Genomic DNA, 24,711 nt, shown 5'->3' with positions numbered 1-24,711 from the left:
AGAATCTCTTAAAAAACACCTGAGGAAATCTTTAGAATGGTAATACTGGTATCCACCGAGACATTTCAGAAGGATTTTTTGGAATAATTCCTAAAAGAATCGCTTTAGAAATTTCTGGTGAGATCGCTGCAAGAAATCCAAGAGGAAATGTTTGGAACATTCTCTGGAGCAATTCGTAGAGGGTTGTCGGGGCCCGTGGCGCAGTGGTCCACACGTTCGCTTCATAAGCGGATGGTCATGGGTTCGAACCCAGCCCCGGCACTTGCAATTTTCGTTGCAATTTTTCAGTTGCTCTTCCCCCCGAGAGCAGCTGGCACCTGACCCTCTTCGGAGCATAAAGCTCTAACGGACCCGGAATTTGGATATCGGCGAACCGCAACTCATAATGGACTCCCAATTGGACTAGAAAAGGAACAGCAGCCACACATCAGCATCTTCGTGCTCATCATTCTACCATGGACAGGGTAGAAAAGTAAAAGAAGCAGAAAGGCAACCAGTTCAATAAAGTAGAATAGAATAGAATACATTTAGGCGCTGTACAAAGTGGAAGTGCAGCGTCCAATTGGAATCGCTCACGTAGTACCCCACACAGAGAAAAATTTCTACTCAGTGGCTGAGTTGGTCTTACTCAGAAATCGAAAAATCCTTTGTTTTCTTACTCAGTTTCCGTTAAAAGTGGGACAACCCATTGCCAATGGGTTGTCCCACTTTTAGCCGAAACTGAGTAAGAAAACAAAGGATTTTTCGATTTCTGAGTAAGGCCAACTCAGTCATTGAGTAGAAATTTTTCTCGGTGTAGTGGACAAAAGAGCTGTAAATTAGGTTAAGTGATTAAGAATAAAAAAAATCGTAGAGGAAACGCTGGAAGAATTCTTAGAGGAATTTCTATTGGAGTCTCTGAAGGAAATTTGAACAGCAGTTTCTGGGGAAATTCCTGCAATTCTTTGAGTTTATGTAGTAATCTCAGTTGGAATTCCCGAACGAATCACTGGTGAGCTTCCCGAAGGAATCATTAAAGGAATTATCGAAGGTACTCCTAGAGGAATTCTTCGTGGTATCATAAGTAGACCTTCTTGATGAATTCCTGGCGAGAACTCTAAAGAAAATCCTGGAGTAATATCTGAATGTATTCCTAGAAGAATCTCTGGAGTAATTCTTGGTAGAGTTTCTGAAGCATTTTTAAAGGAAACTGTTAGCCGAACGTAGAACAAGAGCAAGTTGTAGAGAAACTTATGAAATGATTTCTAGGGAAAATGTGCTAAAACTCTTAGAAGAATCTATGGATGAGATCCTAGAAAAAAAAAGCTGGAAGAATTTGAGAAATTCCTGTTTGAATCGTCGGAGGAACTCTTGGAGGACATTGTTGTGACATTCCTAATGAAATTACTGCAAGAATCTTTTAAAAAACATGTGAGGGAATCTTTATAGAATCGTATTCCTGGTATCCACCGAAAATTTTCTGGAGGATTTTTTGGAATAATTCTCTGGAAGAATTCATAGAGGAATTTATAGTGGAATCTCTGAAGGATTTTTTTCGAATCGTTGGAATGATACGTAGTAAAATCGTTATTGGAGGTTCACAGAGGAATTTCTGAAAGTAAAGTCCAAACTCTAGGGAAGTCTATAGATGGATTCCAGGAGAAAATGTTGTGGAATTTCTAGTGGAATCTGTAAAGGTTCTCTGGATTAATTGCTGAAGAATTCCGGAATAAATCTCAAAAAAATATAAGAATTTCCGAAGAAATTTCCTTAAAATAGGCTGAAAGTCTCTTTAATAAAGACAAATCGATCAATCCTTAAAATAAAAAAAAAGTTTATGTAGTAATCTCAGTTGGAATTCCCGAACGAATCACTGGTGAGCTTCCCGAAGGAATCATTAAAGGAATTATCGAAGGTACTCCTAGAGGAATTATTCGTGGTATCATAAGTAGACCTTCTTGATGAATTCCTGGCGAGAACTCTAAAGAAAATCCTGGAGTAATATCTGAATGTATTCCTAGAAGAATCTCTGGAGTAATTCTTGGTAGAGTTTCTGAAGCATTTTTAAAGGAAACTGTTAGCCGAACGTAGAACAAGAGCAAGTTGTAGAGAAACTTATGAAATGATTTCTAGAGAAAATGTGCTAAAACTCTTAGAAGAATCTATGGATGAGATCCTAGAAAAAAAAGCTGGAAGAATTTGAGAAATTCCTGTTTGAATCGTCGGAGGAACTCTTGGAGGACATTGTTGTGACATTCCTAATGAAATTACTGCAAGAATCTTTTAAAAAACATGTGAGGGAATCTTTATAGAATCGTATTCCTGGTATCCACCGAAAATTTTCTGGAGGATTTTTTGGAATAATTCTCTGGAAGAATTCATAGAGGAATTTATAGTGGAATCTCTGAAGGATTTTTTTCGAATCGTTGGAATGATACGTAGTAAAATCGTTATTGGAGGTTCACAGAGGAATTTCTGAAAGTAAAGTCCAAACTCTAGGGAAGTCTATAGATGGATTCCAGGAGAAAATGTTGTGGAATTTCTAGTGGAATCTGTAAAGGTTCTCTGGATTAATTGCTGAAGAATTCCGGAATAAATCTCAAAAAAATATAAGAATTTCCGAAGAAATTTCCTTAAAATAGGCTGAAAGTCTCTTTAATAAAGACAAATCGATCAATCCTTAAAATAAAAAAAAATATGGAGCAAGTTAGTAAGAGAAAAAAGTATGATGTCACTTCTCATTTTATTCTCTATGGTGCCGCGATGCTATGGTCAAATTTTCAGCAAAATTCGATAACTTTTGTCACACACCAAGTCCAAATCCAAGTGGGCCCGTCAAATTTCTGTGACATGTGGCATACCCTAGAAACATTTTTTAATCGAATAGACTAGAAGAGGTTCTTAGAACAACATTAAATCTGAAATAAAAGAGACAAGGTTTTATGACGGTTCTTAAAACCTCTACAAGACCAATTGGTCATCAAAATGTTACTTGAGATATTGAGCCACGCTAAGGCCGGAACAAATCTCATTTTCTTCTTTTGTCACAATACTCATTGGCTCACTAAGGGGGAGGACAATAAATAATAAATGTATTTGACAAAGAAATACCCAAACAATTCGGCAAAATCTATAAACTTGTCGGATTTGTTAAGAAATTTTCTGTGCAACTCTAATTTCACCTTAAAATTTTAAAATTTCTTGAATAATTTATTGGTGTCCCCCCTCAAAATGTTGAATTTCGACCAAAATTTTCCGAGGGGGCGGTGACATAAGAGAAAAGCGAAATTTGTGTTAGCCTAATGGTCACCCTAGTGAAACATCATCATCGCCTCCTATCGATCGCCCGTTGCTATGCTATGCGTGGCCATGACAACAGCCAAACACCGCACCGGAATGGGAAGTTGAGCGCAGTCTGTTGTTTCCCCGACCGACAGAGTTGTTCTGCATGCATTCGGTGGACCAGGCAAACACGTTTTCTCGTTTCCTCTCCTTTTTCACCCACCATCAGCCTCTTCAAGCCAAACAACCAACCAACCAAAAGCCACCATGCTGTGGAAACAGCGCGAAGGTCGACCAATCGCGAGCCAGCATTCATTCGGAATCGTCATGCGGGGAAGAAGCGATTGCCGTAGGTTCGTTCGTTGGTTGAAAAACGAAACATAAAAACGGGAAGCATGCAGGCTGACAGACAGAACTGAATGCATTCTCAGGGGGAGAGAAATGGGCTACGCCCCGTTTTTAGCGACGGCATTTGCTCGTAAATTTTTATTTATTATTCTGACTTCGAGATAATTTCGCTCTCACATCTCATTGAGATTTGATTGACAGATGTAGGTAGCTTATTCTGAACATATACTTCACAAAAAACATCAATAATGCTTTTCTTATAATTACCCGAAAGCAGTAGACCATGGAGTTTCAACGTCTATGAAATAATTGTTTATTTTGTCAAAACAAACAACTTTCTCGAAGAAACCAATTCCCTATAGTGACACGATAAAAAGGACATTGGCACCACCTTTACTAACACTACATAAGTGACCCGATTTTGTCAGCCCCTTTTCGGAACACATTTTTTGCTCCCCTCAAAAACCTAAACAGTTTTTCATACTTTTTATACCTCTATGTTCTGCATTTCAGCTGTGGTTTGATGATAAACATTAATTAATTGGTTAAAGTTTGGCCGTAAGTTAACGAGAGCAAAAAGTTAGTCGCAGAATGGGGCTGACAAAATCGGGTCCTTACTGTATTACAAAACACCAAAATATACCTCTGCTAATTTTTGACAGTATGTTTAATATTCCACCAACTTCTGTCCGAACGTTATTATTTGACACATCTGCATCAGAAAATATTTTTATGCAATTCAGTATCATAAATTACATTTTATATAATTCATTTTGGTATCAATTTTTTCGAACTGGTCCATTATGCAACTGAAATGAGTTGCATAAAGAAAAATAGTTGTATAATGTTCATAATGCAACTCATTTGAGTTGCATTATGAACATTATGCAACTTAAATGGGTTGCATTATGAAAAAATCATTGAATAAAATTTTGTATGGAACTCGTTGCAAAACTCGATTTTTTCAGCACTCTTCGTATTTATCCAACTCGGCAAGCCTCGTTGGATAAATGTACGACTCGTGCTGAAAAAATCAACTTTTCGCAACTCGTTACATAAATAACTATAAACTCACATGGTTTCTCGTAAAAACGCCAAAATAAGCTGGAAAACTAATTTTTGACTGTTTAAATGTAATTTTAAGGTGAAGATATGACAAAGCCACATCTCGAATTTTCAAGAGCATAAATCTGAAGAACCAAATGTCTGTTCGCGTTGAAAAGTTGATCGATTGGTTACTCGCTACTTTTCAGCGCGAATCGTTATTTGATTCTTCAGATTTGTGCTCTGGAAAATTTGGAATGCGGCTTCGTCATATCTTTACCTTCAAATAACTCCAAAACAGTAGGCCGTGGAATTTTGACGTTTAAGAAAGAGTTGTTTATTTTGTCAAAATGAACAACTTTGCCGAAGACGCGAAGTCTCCAGGACGTGAAAATAAAAAGTTAGATGGTGGTGCCACCTATGCGGATAAGTTGCGAACTATAAAGTTCTTGGCAATGGATCAATGAAGCAAACTTTTGCAAACAAGAGCGCCACCGAATATGGCCAAACAATTGGACAGCAGTGGACATGGCAGTGAAGTTATGTCAAACACACAAGGCTACGGTGGCGCATCTGTTCATTTCATAGCGGTCGTTTTCCCAAGCAACACGCGTGTTATATAAGAGTAACGATAGCGCAAGTTTTGGATCTATAGAAGTAAATTTGACGTTATTTCAGCACAATGCAAGAATAACATCAAATTGACTTCTATACAACCAAAACTTGCGCTGTCGTAACTCTTATAGAACATGTGTGTTACTTGGGTTAGTTATTGTGGATTTACCGGCTACTTGTATTCCACCGGTAACTTAAGTAGCCGTTCCAAAATAGCCGTTTTATAAAAAGAGGGACTTAAAAAAGAGCTGTAACATTTTTAGTAAATGCGAGATTCCTCGGTGCCATCAGCTACTCAATGACATTCATGTTTTGACAATTAAATTAATTTTTATATGCAACGGTCTCCAGTTAGCCTACTATGGAGGCTATGGATCGCCAATCCGGAGACGGCGGGTTCGATTCCCGTACCGGTCGGGAAAATTTTCTCGACTCCCTGAGCATAGTGTATCATTGTACTTGCCTCACAATATACAAATTCATGCAATGGCAGGCAAAGGCAGTTCTTCAATTATTTACTGTTGGAGTGCTCAAAGAACACTAAGTTGAAGAGAAGCAGGCCAAGTCCCAGTGGGGACGAAGAGCCAAGAAGAAGAAGAAGATAAAACGGCTACTTTGGAACGGTTACAATAGGCAAAGTATTGAGACTTCATTATTGATATTATTCCTTTACATGTATTGGTAAAACAATAATAAAGTTTATCCTCACTTTACCTAGGATATAACTTTTTTCACAGACGTTGGATCACTTTGCAGTCTTCGACAAAGTTGTTTGGTATATAATCACCTACAATAATACCAAAGGGTTTGATTATTGAACGCTTACAGTGCCACCTAGCGGCAAAATTCGAAAACTTAAAATTTCTGCATACATTTGGCCAAGTTTTCCCATACAAACTTCAAGCGTTTTGAGCGCCCCCTTAGGCTTAAGGCGAAACTGGAAGCATTTCCTCACTTTTTGGTTTTTGATTTTTTATTGAATAACGAAGCAATATTTTCAAAATCGGTTTTCGTACACATGTAGAGGATGGATCAAGGTATCTTCTGATTTTTTTTCGTAGTGGAATATGTTTTTCGTTTTTGCAGAAACCATTTTTGAACAAAATTTCACAAAAAAATGGTTTTTGAAAAAATGGAAAACTTTCAACACGAAAAAAATCAGAAGATACACTGATCCATACTCTACATGTGTACGAAAACCGTTTTTGAAAATATTGCTTCGTTATTTTTCAAAAAATCAAAAACTGAAAAAATGATAAAATGCTTCCAGTTTCGCCTTAATTGATTTTGCTCAAATTTTGATCGTAGCTTCTGGGAGTCCAAAACAACTGATTTAGTAGGTAAGACTTGGCATTTTTCCAAATTTTTGTTTTCATATAAGTGTGGACCACCTTAGTGGCAACTACGCTAACGCTAACGCTAAGTGTGGACCACCTTAGTGGCCAGGCTTTTGTCACGAGATAACAACCATCATGTTGTATTTCGAAGGTCTCCCATGAATTCAACTTACCCTGCTACAACAAACCATCAGATAGATCACCCACGACTTCGTATTCGCTATAGACCGGTGCTTCGAAACCCAACAGAACGCGATTTTTTCACAAATTTCATCCCTTAATTTGGCACCAACATTTGCCGTGCCTTTCAATTACAAGTTTTTCCAGTATGTTTCAGACATACCAGCAAATCTGGTAAATGCCAGTAAAAGGCAACACTAGAGCGTCGTATTAAAAGATAAAACTTATCTAGATCAGTTTCAGCAGATCTAGATCAAAACTAAAGACATAAAAGTGTAGACAACTTTGCAGAAGACCCAAAATCTCTAGAATGCTTGGCAAGAGCACTGGAGTGCTTGTTCGTCGAGAGACACGATTGGTCGTAGCTAGGGATGTTCAAGATAGTTGCGAACATTTTGTATTAACTCTGCACTATGCCTTTTTAGCAGAAATCACATTTTGCACTCATTTTATGTTGTCACGACTTAAATTTGATATGCAAATACAAAAAAATATCAGGAGGAAAATTGAGCATCCTTAAAAACATAAATTTTGCTTAAAATAAAAGTAGAAATGCTGGGTCGAAGATCCCTGAAAGAAAATTAAAAATCGGTTCACAAGCGACTGAGAACGAGCTGCTCAAAGTAAAAGTTCCCACTTTTTTCTGATCACGGTATTCCGTGTAAAGTTTTTTATCACGGTATTTGGAGTGTATGAGGAATGACGATGATTATCAGGTTTTTTTTTTAATTTCGCAATAAATTTTCGGAAGAAAAAAATCTTCCTTGAAACCTTTATGTAGAAAGCATAGAAAGACAAATGCATAAAAAAGTGCGAGTAAATTAAAAAAAAATAATGAAACTATTTATCAAGAATGCCCTTGCAAAAACAAAAACATTTTGTTGGAGTAAATTAAGGTATGCGCACAGCAAAATCAAGCTGCCGCATTTTGGATACAGACCGTGTTAATTTGAAAAATAGTGTAAAAAATATAGTGCTAATTTAGGAACCCATGTAAAAAAAATCTGAGGTATAGAGAGTTAATAAGGAAAAGGAGGGAGTAGTAGTAAGGGTTGAATCTAGGGATTAGTGGGGAAGAGGACAAGATATGGGTTAAAGGGGGTGTTAAGGACTGTTTAAACGGACGAAGCGAAAGATCAAGGGGACTGTCAACACCCCACAGGTCCATGGAGGAAGGTGGTGTAGAGAAAGATCAGGACACCCAAGAACTTTTGCGAGTTAAGGCTTTAAAATGTACGAGCGTAATCGATTGATTGTTGTTACATTACTGATATGGAACAACATCCTACAGGTCTGTGGAGCATTATTCTGCAAATAAATAACTTTCAAACATGACTTCCAATTTTGATCTCCAAGAACTTCCGCTTGAAGATCTACAAACATAGCCAATGGTTTCTTGCTACATTACCGATGCGTTGTAACATCCCAGAGGCTTATTGAGCATTGTACTGAAGAGTATTCATTTCCAAAGATATGATAAGTCTTCCTAGAACTTCCGCGAGTTAAGGCCTTAAGATCCACAAGGGTATTCAAGGGATTGTTGTTACATTTCTAATACGTTGTAACATCCTACAGGTCCATGGATCATTTTCTGTAAGAATCTAATTTCCATAGATGTTGTAGTTCCTCCAAGAACTTCCACGAGAAAAAACCTGAAGATCTACAAGCGTAATCAATGGATTTTTGTCACATTACTGATACAGTGTAGCATCCTACAGGTCCAGGGAGCACAGTTCTGTAGAGAAATAATTTCCAAAGATGATCTCCTCTCCTCTTCTTGGCGTAACGTCCTCACTGGGACAAAGCCTGCTTCTCAGCTTTTAACTGAGAGCTTCCTCTGCCAATGACCATTTTGCATGTGTATATCGTGTGGCAGGCACGAAGATACTCTATGCCCAGGGAAGTCAAGGAAATTTCCTTTACGAAAAGATCCTGGACCGACCGGGAATCGAACCTGTCACCCTCAGCATGGTCATGCTGAATACCCGTGCGTTTACCGCCTCGGCTATATGGGCCCCCTATGATCTAGGACCTCCAAAAACTTCCACGAGTAAAGGGCTTAAGATCTACAAGCGTAACCAATGGATTGTTGTTACATCTATAATACGTTGTAACATCCTACAGGTCCATGAACCGTTTCTCTGTAAGGAACTAATTTACATAGATGTTCTAGGTCCCCCAAGAACTTCCTCAAGTAAAGACCTGAAGATCTACAAGCGTTATCAACGGTTTGTTGCACATTACTGATACAGAGTAGTGTCCTTCAGGTCTAGGGAGCACAGTTCTGAAGAGAAATAATTTCCAAAGATGATCTAGGACCTCCAAGAACTTCCATGAGTGAAGGCCTTAAGATCTACAAGCCTAATAAATGAATTGTTGTTACATTTCTAATACGATGTAACATCCTAAAGGTCCATGAACCACTTTTCTGTAAGGAACTAATTTCCATAGATGTCCTCCAAGAATTTCCACGATTTAATGGAGTGTTCTTACATTATTTATACGGTGCAAAATCATACAGCATCATGATTGACAAATGCTCGAATTTCTTTCGCGCAAAAAAACACTCACCCGAAAATAACGTTTCCCGTATAAGAAATCTCCAAATGCATTGTTGCAATACTACATCTGGAATTGCGGTCCAAATGTTTACCATAATGCAAATATTTGAAAATTCAATCCCAAAGCCAATATATCGTGAAGTGATAATCCGTGATTGGAAAATAACGTTTATTACATACATCACAAGCCGTCGATAGTTGTTTGTTAAGGCCTTTATTCGCAAGAGTACTTGGAAGACCTCTAGAGCATCCTTGGAAATCAAGACTCTACAGAGCTGTCTTTCATAGACCTGTAGGATGTTGCACCGCATCAGTATTGCAACAAAAGTCCATTGATTATTATGCTTATTGATTTTATGGTCTTTACTCGCGAAAGATCCTGGATTACCTAGAACATCTTTGAATATAACTTCTCTATAGAACCGTGCTCCATAAATTTGTATGATGTTACACCGTATAAGTAATGTAAAAGCAGTTGATTAATTACGCTAGTAGATTCAGGCCTTTACTTTCGGACGTTCTGGATGACCTAGAACACGTTAACAGAACCATGCGCCAAGGACCTGTAGGAAGTTTCACCGCATCATTTATGTAACAACATTTCATATACTTCTCTGTAGAACTATGCTCCACGGAGCTGTGGGATGTTACACCGTATAAGTAATGAAAAAAAAATCCATCGATTACGCTTGTAGATATTGAACTCTGTACTCTGGGCTGCAAAACGGTGAGTCGATAAGGAGAGCGTCCAACATAGCTCTGGTCCTCACAAGTTCCTACCTCATGCTTCCACGGGTCAAACGATGACAAAGACCGCCAGCTAAGAGTTGTGTGCTTAGCTGGTAGTGCAGCCTGGGCACTGTTGTCCTTCTGACTTCAGCTAGATTGAGGAGGTACGATCCGAGCGTCTGTTCACCAAGGAGGTGCGGCTCAAACAGCGTCTGTTCTGGCATCCAGCGGCTGAGTATGAAATGCTGTATTGCGTCAGCTATACCTAAGAAGGCAGCCCCTTCAACGCAATGTAGGCAGCGCGGCCCCGGTAAGGTAGCCTGCTGAAAACCTTCAAACACCCAGAAAAGCAATAGTAGAGTAAACGGATTGATTCAACGGCAACAGACCCGGCAACGAATAAAGGACAACGATTGGAAAGTCGGATCTTGGAACGTGAGAACTTTGAATGAACCCGCACGTGTTGGGCTCCTGGCTCGTGAACTGTGGAATGTCGGCGTTAATGTGGCCGCTATCCAGGAGATACGCTGGCCCAAAACTGGAGAACGCGAATTCCGAGCGGTGGATCCCATCGCCAACACTTCATTCAAGTACCACATCTACTACAGCGGCGGCGATAAGGCAAAATGCGGAGTTGGCTTTATAGTGATCGGGAAGCAGATGAAGCGAGTTATTCGGTGGAAGCCGATAAGCGACCGAATCTGTGTGTTGAGGATGAAGGGCAAGTTCTTCAACTACAGCCTGATCAGCATCTATGTATGCGCCAACGAACGACAAACCCGATGACATGAAGGATGAGTTCTATGAGAGCCTTGATAAGGCCTACGGAGAGTGCCCAAAACAAGATGTCAAAATAGTCATCGGAGATGCAAATGCGCAGATCGGCAGAGAAAGTTTCTTTCGGCCTGTCATTGGAACGGAAAGCCTTCATTCTGTTACCAACGATAATGGTCTGCGCCTTGTGACATTCGCTGCTGCTAGAGGGATGGCAATCAGCAGTACCTACTTCGCACGTAAGAATATCCGAAAACACACCTGGCGACACCCGAGTGGTGACACTTGCTCCCAGATAGACCACGTGCTGCTCGACGGGCGACATTTCTCGGACGTCATAGATGTGAGGTCCTACAGAGGCCCGAACATCGACTCGGATCATTATCTTGTAGCCGCTAAAATTCGGGCGCGATTATCCAGCGTCACGAGTTCAAGAAACAACAGGACGATACGTTTCAATATCCAGCGCTTGTCAGCCGAAGGGGTTGCTGCACAGTACCATCAGAAGCTAGACGAGAGGATAGGAGAGACCAACGGATCTGGAGATGTCAACAGCTTGTGGAGAAGTATCCACGAAGCAGTGACAACAACAGCGCAAGAGGTGATTGGTACCGCTCAGCGACGCCAACGTAATGGTTGGTTTGACGAGGACTGCCAACGAGCGACGAACGAAAAGAATGCCGCCAGAAGTCGAATGCTAGTGGCCGGTACCCGGCAGAACAGAGAGCGGTACAGGGTTGCAAGAGCAGAAGAGAAACGAATCCACCGCAGGAAAAAACGGCAACACGAAGAGAGTGTTATTGCTGAAGCGCAGGAAAGTATGGACAGGAACGATATGCGGAGATTTTATGCAACTGTCAATGGCGCGCGGCACAAGACTGCGCCAGTGCCCGCCATGTGCAATGACCGGGAAGGAAATTTGCTGACAGACAAAACAATGGTGGCAGCCAGGTGGAAGGAGCACTTCGAAGATTTGTTGAATGGTAGCAGCGAAGGAGCACCCAGGAACAGGATTAACATAATGGATGACAGTCAAGCAGTGGAACCACCAACACTGGATGAGGTTAAAAAGGCCCTTAAGGAGCTGAAAAACAGCAAGGCTGCTGGGAAGGACGAGATCCCGGTCGAACTTCTTAAGCACGGAAGCGAGCAGCTACATCAATCAATCCATCAGATTATTATAAAGATTTGGGAGGATGAAGAATTGCCCACTAGTTGGTTGGATGGCCTCATATGCCCAATCTACAAGAAAGGGCACAGACTGGAGTGTGCCAATTACAGAGGGATTACCCTTTTAAATTCGGCGTATAAGATACTGTCGCGTGTCCTGTTCAACAGACTGCGACCTCTTGAGGAGTCCTTCGTCGGCGAATACCAGGCTGGTTTTCGTGAGGGCCGATCAACGACGGATCAAATGTTTACCCTGCGGATGATCCTAGATAAATTTCGGGAATATAACTTGCAGACTCACCATCTGTTCATTGATTTTAAAGCAGCGTACGATTCAGTGAAAAGAAATGAGCTGTGGCAGATAATGCCAGAACATGGTTTTCCGGCGAAACTAATTAGGCTGATACGCGCAACGCTGGATGGATCAAAATCAAGTGTTCGGATCGCGGACGAAGTGTCTACGTCGTTTGTGACCTTGGATGGATTGAAGCAGGGGGATGCTCTTTCAAATTTATTGTTCAACATTGCACTCGAAGGAGCGATTAGGAGGTCAGGCGTGCAGAGGAATGGCTCTATCATCACACGGTCGCACATGCTCCTCGGTTTTGCGGACGATATTGATCTCATCGGCATCGATCGTAGGGCAGTGGAGGAAGCTTATGCTCCTCTGAAGAGAGAGACAGCGAGGATAGGCTTGACGATTAACTCTACCAAGACGAAGTACATGATAGCGGGTAGAGATAGAAGCAGGCCTAGTGGTGTTAGTGCTGAGGTAGTGATTGATGGGGAAGTGTTTGAAGTAGTTGAAGAATTTGTTTATCTTGGAACACTTGTGACATGTGACAATGACGTTTCCCGTGAAGTGAAAAGGCGTATTGCAGCTGCGAATAGGGCCTTTTACGGATTGCGTAGCCAGCTTAGGTCCCGTAACTTGCAAACGCAAACAAAATTCGCTCTGTATAAGACGCTGATTCTTCCGGTTGCCCTCTACGGTCACGAAGCGTGGACGTTAAAGGAGGTAGACCGAAAAGCTTTTGGAGTTTTTGAGCGCAAAGTGCTGCGGACAATTCTCGGTGGGAAACAAGAAAATGGAGTGTGGCGCAGACGCATGAATCACGAGTTGTACCAAGTGTACGAAGATGCGAATATTGTGAAACGTATAAAATACGGCAGACTTCAGTGGGCTGGACACGTAGTGCGAATGTCGGAAGAAAGAATAGCGAAAACAATATTCAGCAGAGAACCCGGTAGAGGTAGGCGACTTCGTGGGCGGCCGCGAACTCGCTGGCTGCACGCGGTTGAAGAAGATCTACGATCCCTACACGTTCGGGGAAACTGGAGGAACATCGCCCAAGACCGACGAAGATGGTGCTCTACTATACGCTCGGCATTGGAGTAAAGTTACTTTGTAGCCAACAAGGTATCAAGGTAGGTACTCGTGGAAATTCTGGATGAACTAGAACATCTTTGGAAGGTAGTTCTCTATAGAACCATGCTTCATGGGCTTGTAGGATGTTGCAACGCATCAGTAATGTTACAATAATCTATTGATCGTACTTTATTATGACGTAAGACCTTTACTCGCCGAAGCTCTTCGATAACCTAGAGCATCTTTGCAAATAACATCTCCGTGTTCCTTAAATCTGTATGATTTTACACCGTATCAGTAATGTAACAACAATTGATTGAATGCGCTAGTAGATCTTCAGGCCTATATTTGCGGAAGGAAAACCCGTGTTAATTCGCGAATCCGTGTAAAAAAAGACTTCAGTGTACAGTCAAAGAAACAAGGAATTCTCGAAAAGATTTTGCACAAACGTGCTGAAAATTTGGCAATGTATGAGCAAACGAGTGAATCATCGAGGAAGGACTCAAACGTAAAGCTCGAGACGATGGATACATATATAATAAGTCAAAACAACAATGCGTTGATATTGATGTAATGTAAATTAATGCTTTTTACGATGAATTGCCTTTCATTTGAGAACAAGATAGAATGCATTATTACTACGTGATTTTCTTAGGCTAGATTTGGATGCGTGCATACCTTAGCAGAATTCACTTAGAAAAAAAAAATAGAAAATTAGATTAGAAGCTTGGCGAACTTAACCACCCGGCGCGAAGCTTCTTCATTAAACAATTCGATTTACATGGAGGATTTTGAAATTTGCTTCTCAGCGGGCCTGTGTCATATGGTATAATGGTCATTTGGCATAATCGTCATGACATGAAGGAGATTTGGCATAATGCTGAGGTTATGCCCAATGTAAATGTTTTTATGCGGAGTAACCTTATGTGAAATGACTTTGTACCAAATGCCCCGCTCTCTTATTAAGCCTACAATCCCTTTCACAGTTATTAATCGAGAGCTTCCTTTGTCAATGGCCATTTTGCTTAAGTGTAAGTGTAGTAATCACGAAGATACTTTGTGCCCAAGGAAGTCTAGGAAATAATCATTACGAATAGTTTTTGAACCAACTACTTAGGAATAGCGATTGAGTTCGGGCTCATGCGAGGTATGCACTTCAAACGGAATCGCTCAAGTAATTTTCGTTCAGTGAATTATTTTTCCGTGACCGAAATGGTCAAGAAATTTAACACAGCAAGCCCCATTCAATTTGACGTTTCGTTTCAGCTCCGTACTAGGATCCGGAATAAAGCGACGCTTTATTATTTTCTTTAGCGATTCCTTGCCTGAATTTTCCACGCATCAAGATAGGCCAAGAAATTTCTTGAAATCTGCGTACTACCCATCAAAAGATAAACGGATAATTGAAAATGTTTGTTACTTAATTCTGTAAACGTTTTCTTTCTGAAGTTCCTACCAAATAAAATTTAATGCGTAATGTAAATTTCGTTGGAATAACTTTTATTTTTCCGCAAGAGACGAACCAGCCAAGGGCTGAAAGTCTCTCTAATAAAGACAAATCAATCAATCAATTATTTTTCCGCATTTAATGTTTGCACTTCAAATGTATGCAGAAGTTCAAAAAAGTCTTTGATTTTGATCTGAAGAGAAGTTATTTTCAAGAATATTCTAGGGCATTCCAGAACTTCCGCGAGTAAAGGCCTTAAGATCTACAAGCGTAATCGATGTGTTATTACCACATTTCTGATGCAGTATATGATCCTATATGTCCATAGAGCATGGTTCTGTAAAGAACTAGGCGCACGGTTCTGTAAACGTGTTCTAGGTCATCCAAGAACGTCCGCAAGTGTAGGCCTTCTACTAGCGTATTCAATCAAATGTTGTTACATTACTGATACGGTGTAAAATCATACAGATTTGAGGAACACGGAGATGTAATTTACAAAGATGCTCTAGCTCATTCCGCGAGTAAAGGTCTTAATATCATAATAAAGCACGATCAATAAATTATTGTAACATTCATAGGCGCCAACTTAGGGGGGGCAAGCATGGTTTCGCCCCCCCAATATTTGACGATTTTTCGATTTTCCCATACAAAAAATCAGAAAAATCAGGCTTTGCCCCCCCAATAATTTGACCAAGTTGGCGCGTCTGGTAACATTACTGATGCGTTGCAACATCCTACAATCTCATGAAGCATGGTTCTGTAGAGAACTACTTTCCATTCCAAAGTTCATCCAGAATTTCCACGAGTACAGAGCTTAATATCTACAAGCGTAATAGATGGATTTTTTCAATACTTATACGCAGGGTACGAAAAACTGACGGTTAAAAAAGCTAGGTTCGAATAATGTAAAATAAAGTATATAGTTATTAGGCTTCTGTAATTTACTTACCCAGAATGAAAAGAAGTTTGATGACTAAAAACTCAAAAACAAATAAAACTTAACAGTTGTACCGGAAACACAATATCATTGAATCCATTGAACATACAAAACAGATTAACTAATATACATAGGACTTCTAAACATTTGTGAGAGCCACTTCACTCTACGTTTTCTTTAGTGCACTTATGTATCATAATAACTGCAATTTCGTTTGTTTGATGACATTAGTCACACATTTCACACTTTCGACGAACTTCACAGCTTTCTGTACTCGGCTTCTTTTGCTCATTACTGCTAGCAATATTTGCTCTTTCTACGGAGGAAAGACCCACGCGCGACGAAATCCTTTCGTCCAAGATCGCCGTTAGTCGCGATCGCGTGTAACCTGAACTGGTCGCTGTGTTCCTTAGCCAGGTAACATCGCGCTACCAACCGACCGAGCAAGCACGAGGAAGCGTTTAATTAGAATCAGTGTAGGACCGACCACCTGAGCGTCGAAGGACACGAAGAGGGACCGGAGAAAGAGACCAAATCGAACCGAGAGCGCGATTTCCCGAACTATGGAAGGAGACGATATTGACAGGTTGAGGGTACTTCGTGGACTGACTGCAAACTACAGCAACTTTCCAACTATCAGCGCGACATAATGCGATGCCGGACCGGCCTGCCTGGCCTGGACCCTTTCAACGTCACATCAGCAGCAGGAACCTCAGTCGGTCGGTCGCCCGCCGCTTGATGGACGCGGACGGATGCATGGATGAACTCCTCGTTTTACATATAGGATGACGTACGCAGGAAGGGGAGGAGGCGTGTGTGATGTGCCTTGTGCAAAGCCTACACCACTGGGAAGTAAGGCAAACCAGAAATAAAGAGGGTGTACGATGACGATGAGTCGCCCGCTACCATAAGGATAGTGTAGCTGACAGCATATAGCGGAAAGTACCCTTCTCGTTGTCCTCATCGATTCCACGCGATCGTTTTTTTTATCAGGGAGAGAAAAAAGTGAAGAAAAGAGTCAGACACCAGTAGGCAAAGACAGCAAGAAGGCCTAAAATTGGTTGAATTCTTCATGGATAGGGATGATCAAAAAAGTATGAAAGTATTTATCAACTTAATTTATTCAACTCATTTCAGTATCATCTCTCTCGTTTATCGGAGAGATCCTGAGTTACAGTGTGTTTTTCCACGATTCTGATGCGATTAGCTTTATGAAGCCATCCACGTCCTTGATCCATCTGTCAGCAGGTGCTAGGAAGGGTTTGCCGAGAACTTCAACCCTTTGGAGCCGGAGGGGTCACATATGACCCCAACATAGAAACGTCTGTATAAATTCACACATTAAAAAACAGAGTACAGTTCTCGGCAAAGTTGTTGCAAATTGAGTCCTCTATTGAGGAAACAAATGAGACTATTTGTATTTGAGAATCTATCGACAACCTAGAATACCCTGAACATCTTGAAGTTTAAAGAAACGTAGTAATTGACTTACCAGTTGTTCTAAAGGCTGAATTTGGATATGGGTTACATTCATATGTATTCATTTAACCTTCGTCAGGACCTTAAGAGGTGTTTTACATTCTAGGGTGTTCTAGGTGTTCCAAACTGTCCTATAGTAAAGCCCTCCAAATCTACAAGAATAATTGTACCGTCAAGGCACCATTCACCGTGGATTTAAGAGGATTCGGGGCAAATAAGGGCTGTCATTTGACACCAGTCTTATAAACATTGTTGGTGACGCTTTTAATTGCCTTCATTATAGGTTAAAATTAAAGCAATATCCACATAAGTAGAAAATTTTTCACAAAATTTGGTGATATAGTACAATTAGTAAAGGGTAGTAGGGTCGCCTAATTCCGTGGTAGGTCACCATTCACCGTGGTAGTAGGGACCCATTCACCGTGCATGAGAAATTTTATTCTACTTTGTTTAAAAATGATCAAAACAACCCAGCCAAGGGAATTTTCTTTGTTTAAATTCATTTCAAGTAATAACTTGCAAGATTTTATTACAAAAACGAATTTTCATATTTTCGATTTTTTCTAGATATATGGGACAATATGGGGCACGGTGAATTGAGACCATTGATTTTTAGGGTACCCATTTACCGTGCCTTTTTGGTTTCAATTAAAAAGTACGAGTAATCGTACTTTCTTGTTAAACTTACTTCGTTAATGCAAAATACATACCTGATATGTGAATTTAATTGCTTCTTGGTGGAATAAAAACGTTACTACATTTAGTTTATCGCTTAAATCACCTTAGCGCAGTTTTCGTTTTTTTCACCATGAATGCAGTGAACGAGCAAAAACCCGCTTCATGTAAACACACTTTAGTGGCAAAATGATACTTTTAAATGTTTTTAATGAGCGTTTTAACATGGTAACAATACATTAGTGTTGTATTGGTGAAATTGAAGGGAAATTGTCAAATCATTCAATCATAATATGGAAATAATGAAAAAATATTCGAAGGCACACGGTGAATGGAGCCCCCACGGTGAATGGCGCCTTGACGGTATGTGTTTTACCTATAAATAATTGAATTGCATGATCTTAGAAGATCTGTGAAGCTCTTGAAATCTACAATTGCATTTATGGACACTATAGGGATATTCCAGGTCAGCCAAACTACCGTGGAATTCAGAACTTCAGATCTACACTCGTAACAGTAGCCATATCTGCTATACTAAGCAACTCTGCATAATCAACCGCGGGTACTGCACCAATCTAAAGTCTACTTAACATTATTATAAACCTTTGGAACATCCAGAATCGTCCAAACTGTTCTATAATGAAGTCCTTGAAGTCTACAAGAATAAGTTTATGTGTTAAATAATAGCATTGCAAAATCCGCTAGGCTCCGTGAAGCTCTTGAAAACTCAAATGTCATTTAAAGACACTATAGAAATATTCCAGTAGGCGAATTCCCGCACACTTTTTCTTCGAAGAGAAGAAAATTTTCTTGCTGGTGGGTAATGGAAGAAAATTTCTTCTCTTCGAAGAAACTGTGCACCGGAATTCGGCCACAGGTTAGCAAAAATATCTTGGAGTTGAGAACTTCAGGTCTACACTCGTAACAGCAGCCATAACTGATATACTGAGTAACGTTGCATAATCAATCGCGATTACTGGACCAACCTGAACTATTATGAACCTTTGGGACATCATGGATCGTCCTAAGCTGTCCTGAAGTTAAGTTCTCGATTTATTCTCACAATGAACTGTAAGGCATCGTACACAAATTACGTAACGCTATAGGGGGAGGGGGGAGTCCAGCGTAGCGTTACGACCCATACAAAAATTCCAGGCTTTCATACAAAAAGCGTTACGAAGGGGGGGGGGGGGAGGGGGTCTGAAATGACCAATTTTAGCGTTACGTAATTTGTGTACCATGCCTAACATCCAACTGTAATCTGTAATCCTCCTGGAATTTCATGAGTCGTTCCAAGATTGTTTTGAGAAATTTCAGATCAACCAAACTACTTCGGAGACCTAGGCTTCAGGTCTATATTTGTGATAATAGCATTTGTCATTACGTTAACCAAGTGGCGATTCCCTAACCTCAATTCTACCTGTTCAACGAATGTAAATTCTTGAATTTTCTCAACAAATTGGCTTGTAATTTGTGGAAAATGACGAGAATAGCCGTTTCCGTCCATTTGCACTTTGGTTCTGATCCTGAATCCTCCGTAATTGCAAGTTTTAGGATCGTTGAACAGGTAAAAAGTGATGTTACGTGACGCCACTGCGTTAACCCATTGGAGCCGGATTGTTTTGCCTTCGCTGATGCATCCTCGCTGGCCTCGAACACGTTTCTTATGTTCGGTTTCATCATATTGACCCTCCGGCTCCAAAGGGTTAAGTAGTGTTACATATTCCACTGTATTTACCAAAGTATTCGAGGAACAATAAGCGTTGTGTTATATTTTTGGGATATTATAGGTCATCGTTACTGTTATGATGAAGTTGATAAAACTGGACTATCAAGGCAATTAAACGAGATTACGTGACACTTTACTTCGCTGATGACTAGTTTATTTCTATGGCACCAATCAGCAAACAGTTTAAGTCGATTTTGCAGACTCAAACAATCATCAACAAATCGCACCTCAAGAAACAGTTTGAAGTCATGAGCATGAGCATGAGCATGAGATGACCGTACAATTCGTAGTTGCTACTCCGTTACTGACCAGAACGGTCAACATTGCACAGGGAACCAAATGGATGGGGCCTGGGTGTAGCTTTCCATCCTCAATGTGCAATTTTGAAGGTTCAAACTTTATATTGTCAGTACCGGCGCCGGCCACGTCCTTACGGTCATCGGGGAAGGGAAGGAATGTTGGTGTGACATCCGTTGCTACTAGAGACCGTGTGTACCTCCGCATCCCCACGGTTGTCACAGGAAGGAAGTTTGTTACAAGGGAAGGGAAGGGATAGAAAGTTACATAGCTCTGGATTCACATTGGTAGGTGATATGAGCTATGCAACCCTTGATATGATTTAGTCTTCCGCCAGCCGGCTGTCGGAAGAATACAATAATTTTATTGTATGTTTGTGTATTAAATTTAATTATATACCGGGTATGAATAATTTTTAAACCACGCTTATGTCGGATCAATTCGTAATAACGCACGTTTTAAGCTTATCGTTTCTCAGTCAGAAAATAAACTGTATGCAATTCCGTTTAGTGTTACTGCCAATGCTGAAAAACCGAAACCCGCGCCGTAGCTTTACGAGAAAACAATTAAAATCGTTGCTTTTGAGTTTCACCTATGTTCTTGTATTACTTTTTTTTCGCGTTCCCGTGTTAATAAGATTACTTATAATAAAACCGTTGTACATATTTATTATCCGCGAATGTTCGCAACGCGTAATATAAGTTGAAGGTGTGATGAAGAAAAAAAAAACATTATCGTAAGACCGTTCGCAATGCTGTTCTACTCTGTATGACGAGTTTTAAAATTTTTAAAACTCGCCACACAAAACAAAACAGCACCGCGAACGGCCTAAGTGTTCGAAAAAGAAACCAAAATTATGGAACTCGGCACGAATAAATCGACGCGGTCTACATGTCACTGTTTCGTACGGTAATCTTGATCTTTCTAAAGACAGAGATAATTCGCCGCTTTGATCGCTGATTGCCTGCTTGTAAATCTGAAATAGAAAAAAAGTATTAAATTGTGATACGTTCTCCACTGTTATATTTTTGTAAATTGTTATTTATATATAGGTTAAATTTATCTCCATCCCTCTGAAACAAACGGTATATTAGCAGTGAAAAATAAATAGAATAAAAAAATAAATAAATAAATAGTGTAAAAAAGTACAACAAATCTTGATCCTGGAATGTTCCTGCATTTAAATAAACCAGGCTGGAAAATAGCAAGATCAAAACTTGAAATGGTGGATCTTACACCGTAACGCACCATTCCAAGGTGATCTACCCACGTTACGGGTTCCTCAAGAAACAGTTTGAAGTCAATAGCATAAACTAGCTTACACCCGTCATCGAAAAGCAACGAGGCGTCATTAAAAGATCCCTTTGTTAAGATCACTTTTGTTGAGACCTAATATTCCCAATTTAGTTGAAAATCGGAGTTTTCGACTATCGAAGTTGAATTTTTCTCCAAATCCATGCGTCGGACCTAACTTCGGAAGTGGTGCGCTGTATAGTAAATCTGGTCCACTATACAGCGCACCACTTCCGAAATTAGGTCCGACGCATGGATTTGAAGAAAAATCCAACTTCGCTAGTCGAAAATTCCGGGATTCAACTGCACGAACAATATTTGTTGGGTTTTCTTGGGGTTTATCTCAACGAGCTTTTTTGGGTTGGCTCGTATGGGGAAGTGCATCCCAGTTTTATGTGACTTTACTAACTATATATTTGTTCAGTTCTGACTAGTTCATCAGCAATCTCGTTTCCCTCTAGACCCGTAGGTCCTGGGATCCAATACAGGTAGACTCGATTGCATAGGGTAGCGAACCACTTGGGCAGCGGCCGGTATTTTGGGCACTCTTCGCTATAACTCAGTCAATTCCAAACCAATTGACTTGAAATTTTGTACACGGCTAGATACTATACTATAGCTAAGATACGTACCAAAAATTGTGTTAATTGGCTCAGAATTGGCTGAGTTATAACAGAAAAGTGCCCAAAATAGGACCCCTGCCGAGATGGTTCCACTCCCCTATGGATAATTTTTCAAAGCCAGAATGCATTCCCACACTAGTTTTTAGTTACAAATGTAGTTATTATGCGACATAAGTGTCGCTTGGCTGTCAGAGAAAATAAATTTTTTTGCAAACTTATGTACAGTTACTCCTCAGGCGTAATAAATAACACGCATAGATTTTGGAACCTACCAAATAACACAGCGTAACAAAAATCAACTTTTTGTCTGTCTCAAGAGCAAACTTATGTGTCTCCGAAGGATTTTGGGCCGCTGAATCCGAATCCGGGCTCAGATTTGCTCTAACACGTCACAATTTTAAGCTATACCTCAATTTATAGGGCATAATATGCGATTTTGGGCTGTTTTGACTGCAAGCCATTAAGCAAGGAAATATTTTTTTTAAGCAATCAAAAGGTTAATTGGTCAATTAACATCTAAATTAACGACTCATGCAAAATATTTTGTTTTACCAAATCGAATTTGATAGTTTTAAGCGATTTATGTTAGTTACGATGTTTCCCATACAAGTCACCCTCCAAAAGTTGCATGCAAGTTTTCATACTAACATAAAATGCCTCAATCTATCTAATTTGATTAGGTAAAACGAAATATTTAGCATGAGTCATTAATTTAGATGTTAATTGACCAATTAACCTTTTTATTGCTTAAAAAAAATATTTCCTTGCTTAATGGCTTGCAGTCAAAAAAGCCCAAAATCGCATATTTTACCCTATAAATTGAGGTATAGCTCTAAATTGTGACGTGTTAGAGCAAATCTGAGCCCGGATTCGGATTCAGCGGCCCAAAATCCTTCGGAGACACATAAGTTTGCTCTTGAGACAAAAAAATGTTGCGCTGTGTAATTCATTTTTGAACCATATGTGGTGAAATGTGTAGAGCTAGTTGGAACGCTGCACACAGGCGTAAATGGGCCAAATTCCTGGCCATAAGTCGAAATTTTTTTTTTCAGGGTTTTCCAGAGTATAATATTTTTTAAAGAAAAATGAAGTAATGCTTCATCATGTGGCAATCAATAAAATACTTTGGGATGCATATTTTTATTAGAATAAATGCCGAAATTTGACGATTTTCTCTACTGTTTTTTTTTTTCATTTGCATCATAACTCATCGGAAGAACTTCAATTATCTAAATATTGAAAATTTGAAAAAATAACTGAGTATGTAACACAGTTTTCCTGATAAGGATGTATCATTTAAACAAAAAACTTCACCTGGTATCATTTATTTTGCTCTCTTACAGAAGAATTTTCAAAATCATGTTTTTTGTCAATTTTTAACCATTTTCAGCATTCAAAAAGTTTCCAGATTCTGCAGCATTCCGTGATCTGGATAAAATTACAGTAAAATATAAGGCATATCCTTTGTGAATCGCAAGAGAACCGGTACCAGATAGTACCAGACGATAAAATAAATAATTTTGAAATTTTCACCTTTTTGACAAGTATTTAGTTACAATTTAGGTTTAATTTCGAAAAAGGAACTTCGTTTAGACTACTTTTTCAATGAACGGCCACTTATTTCCGGTAGATAAATCATAGCAGAATACAAATCTGGTCTTCTATCTCTTAACAAAATGTGTCAAATGGAATTAATCTAGTAAATTTGAGCAGAAATCTCCATACACCGATAAACGCCTGAATGTATGCAATGCAGTGGTAATCTAATGTAGCTAGAACTGTTGTGTTCAAAATTTGTTATAAAAAATCAAAAACAACTCAAATAAAGAGCTCACTATTTGTAGCATGTAATCATATGTTGATGCACCGTTAAGAAAATATTTTCAGAAAAAATATTGTTTTTTTATAGCTAAACTCATTGAATTTTTCACTCTGTACTCCACGAACTTACTTTTATGTATAAAGTTGTGTTAAAATGCCATGTTTTAATAGAAAAATTCAAATTGATATATTTCACACGGCTTCTATCATCATGTTCAAACTCCTAAAATTTCAATCCATGATTAATTTTTGAGTTTTGATGTGTTTTCCAGGGCACTATAAAAGTTACCCCAAAATGAAAATGTGATTCCCAAAATATCTAGAAAAAGGTACAACATTTAAACTGAGTTTAAGGGGCCGTTCATAAATAACGGCCCATATTCCCAAAAATTGTGAAGATAGAACAATTGTTCAACAAGTTTCCCAATTATGACACTCCTAACAACTTTGCTGAAGACATTAACACGTTATATACACTTATAAAAGAATTGAATTTCTCTCACACTTCTAGGAGAATTTCAATGAAACGAGGTGGCCCTTGTTTCCAAACAATATTTTTCATGGAAATATAATTATTTTTCAGTTCTCTGTTGTCAAATAAAAATGTTCGATGTTTCAAGCGATTTTTGGGGGTGAAAATAAACGTTGTCCTTGGAGAGGTTATAAGAAATAATTTCTAGCCTTTAAGTGGATTAATATAGCTATTTATATTCCAAAATGCTTCCTCAATATCTAAATTCACAATTTTATCGCTAGTACATACATAATACACCATAAAAACGTGTTAAAACTTTTGGCCATGAATTGGACCCTGTTACTCCAGTGTGCGCTGGGTTCACATTCTTCCCATTCCTGACGGGAAGGAAAATCATAACTGATTACCATTTCCATCCAGTCATTATAAGTTCCAATTGCGCGACTTAGGGCACATTGATTTGGTAAACTGACCCGTAAGGTCTCCCGGTACAAGTGTTATGGACTTGATGTGACTTTCTGTGATGCATTCTTCAGATTGTAGGATA

The 24,711-nt window shown here is 39.5% G+C and overlaps 1 protein-coding gene across 5 annotated transcripts in view; it reads right to left on the bottom strand.

Annotated features, from left to right (window-relative positions):
* LOC109429302 (protein glass) overlaps positions 1-16,568 on the bottom strand; it is a 55,283-nt gene extending 38,715 nt beyond the window's left edge. For 2 of the 5 annotated variants that reach the window (XM_029860261.2, XM_029860263.2), the window contains exon 1: positions 15,785-16,565. The gene's annotated coding sequence lies outside the window, so the exon portion shown is untranslated. Of the gene's footprint in view, positions 1-15,784 lie in introns of all 5 variants that reach the window. The other 3 variants (XM_029860265.2, XM_029860262.2, XM_029860264.2) reach the window with 3 other exon arrangements.
* Positions 16,569-24,711: the final 8,143 nt, after the last annotated feature.

The sequence above is a fragment of the Aedes albopictus genome, chromosome 1 (assembly GCF_035046485.1).
Source record: "Aedes albopictus strain Foshan chromosome 1, AalbF5, whole genome shotgun sequence".
NCBI classification, from domain to species: Eukaryota; Metazoa; Arthropoda; class Insecta; order Diptera; family Culicidae; genus Aedes; species Aedes albopictus.
This window is presented reverse-complemented; position numbering and strand designations above follow the sequence as displayed.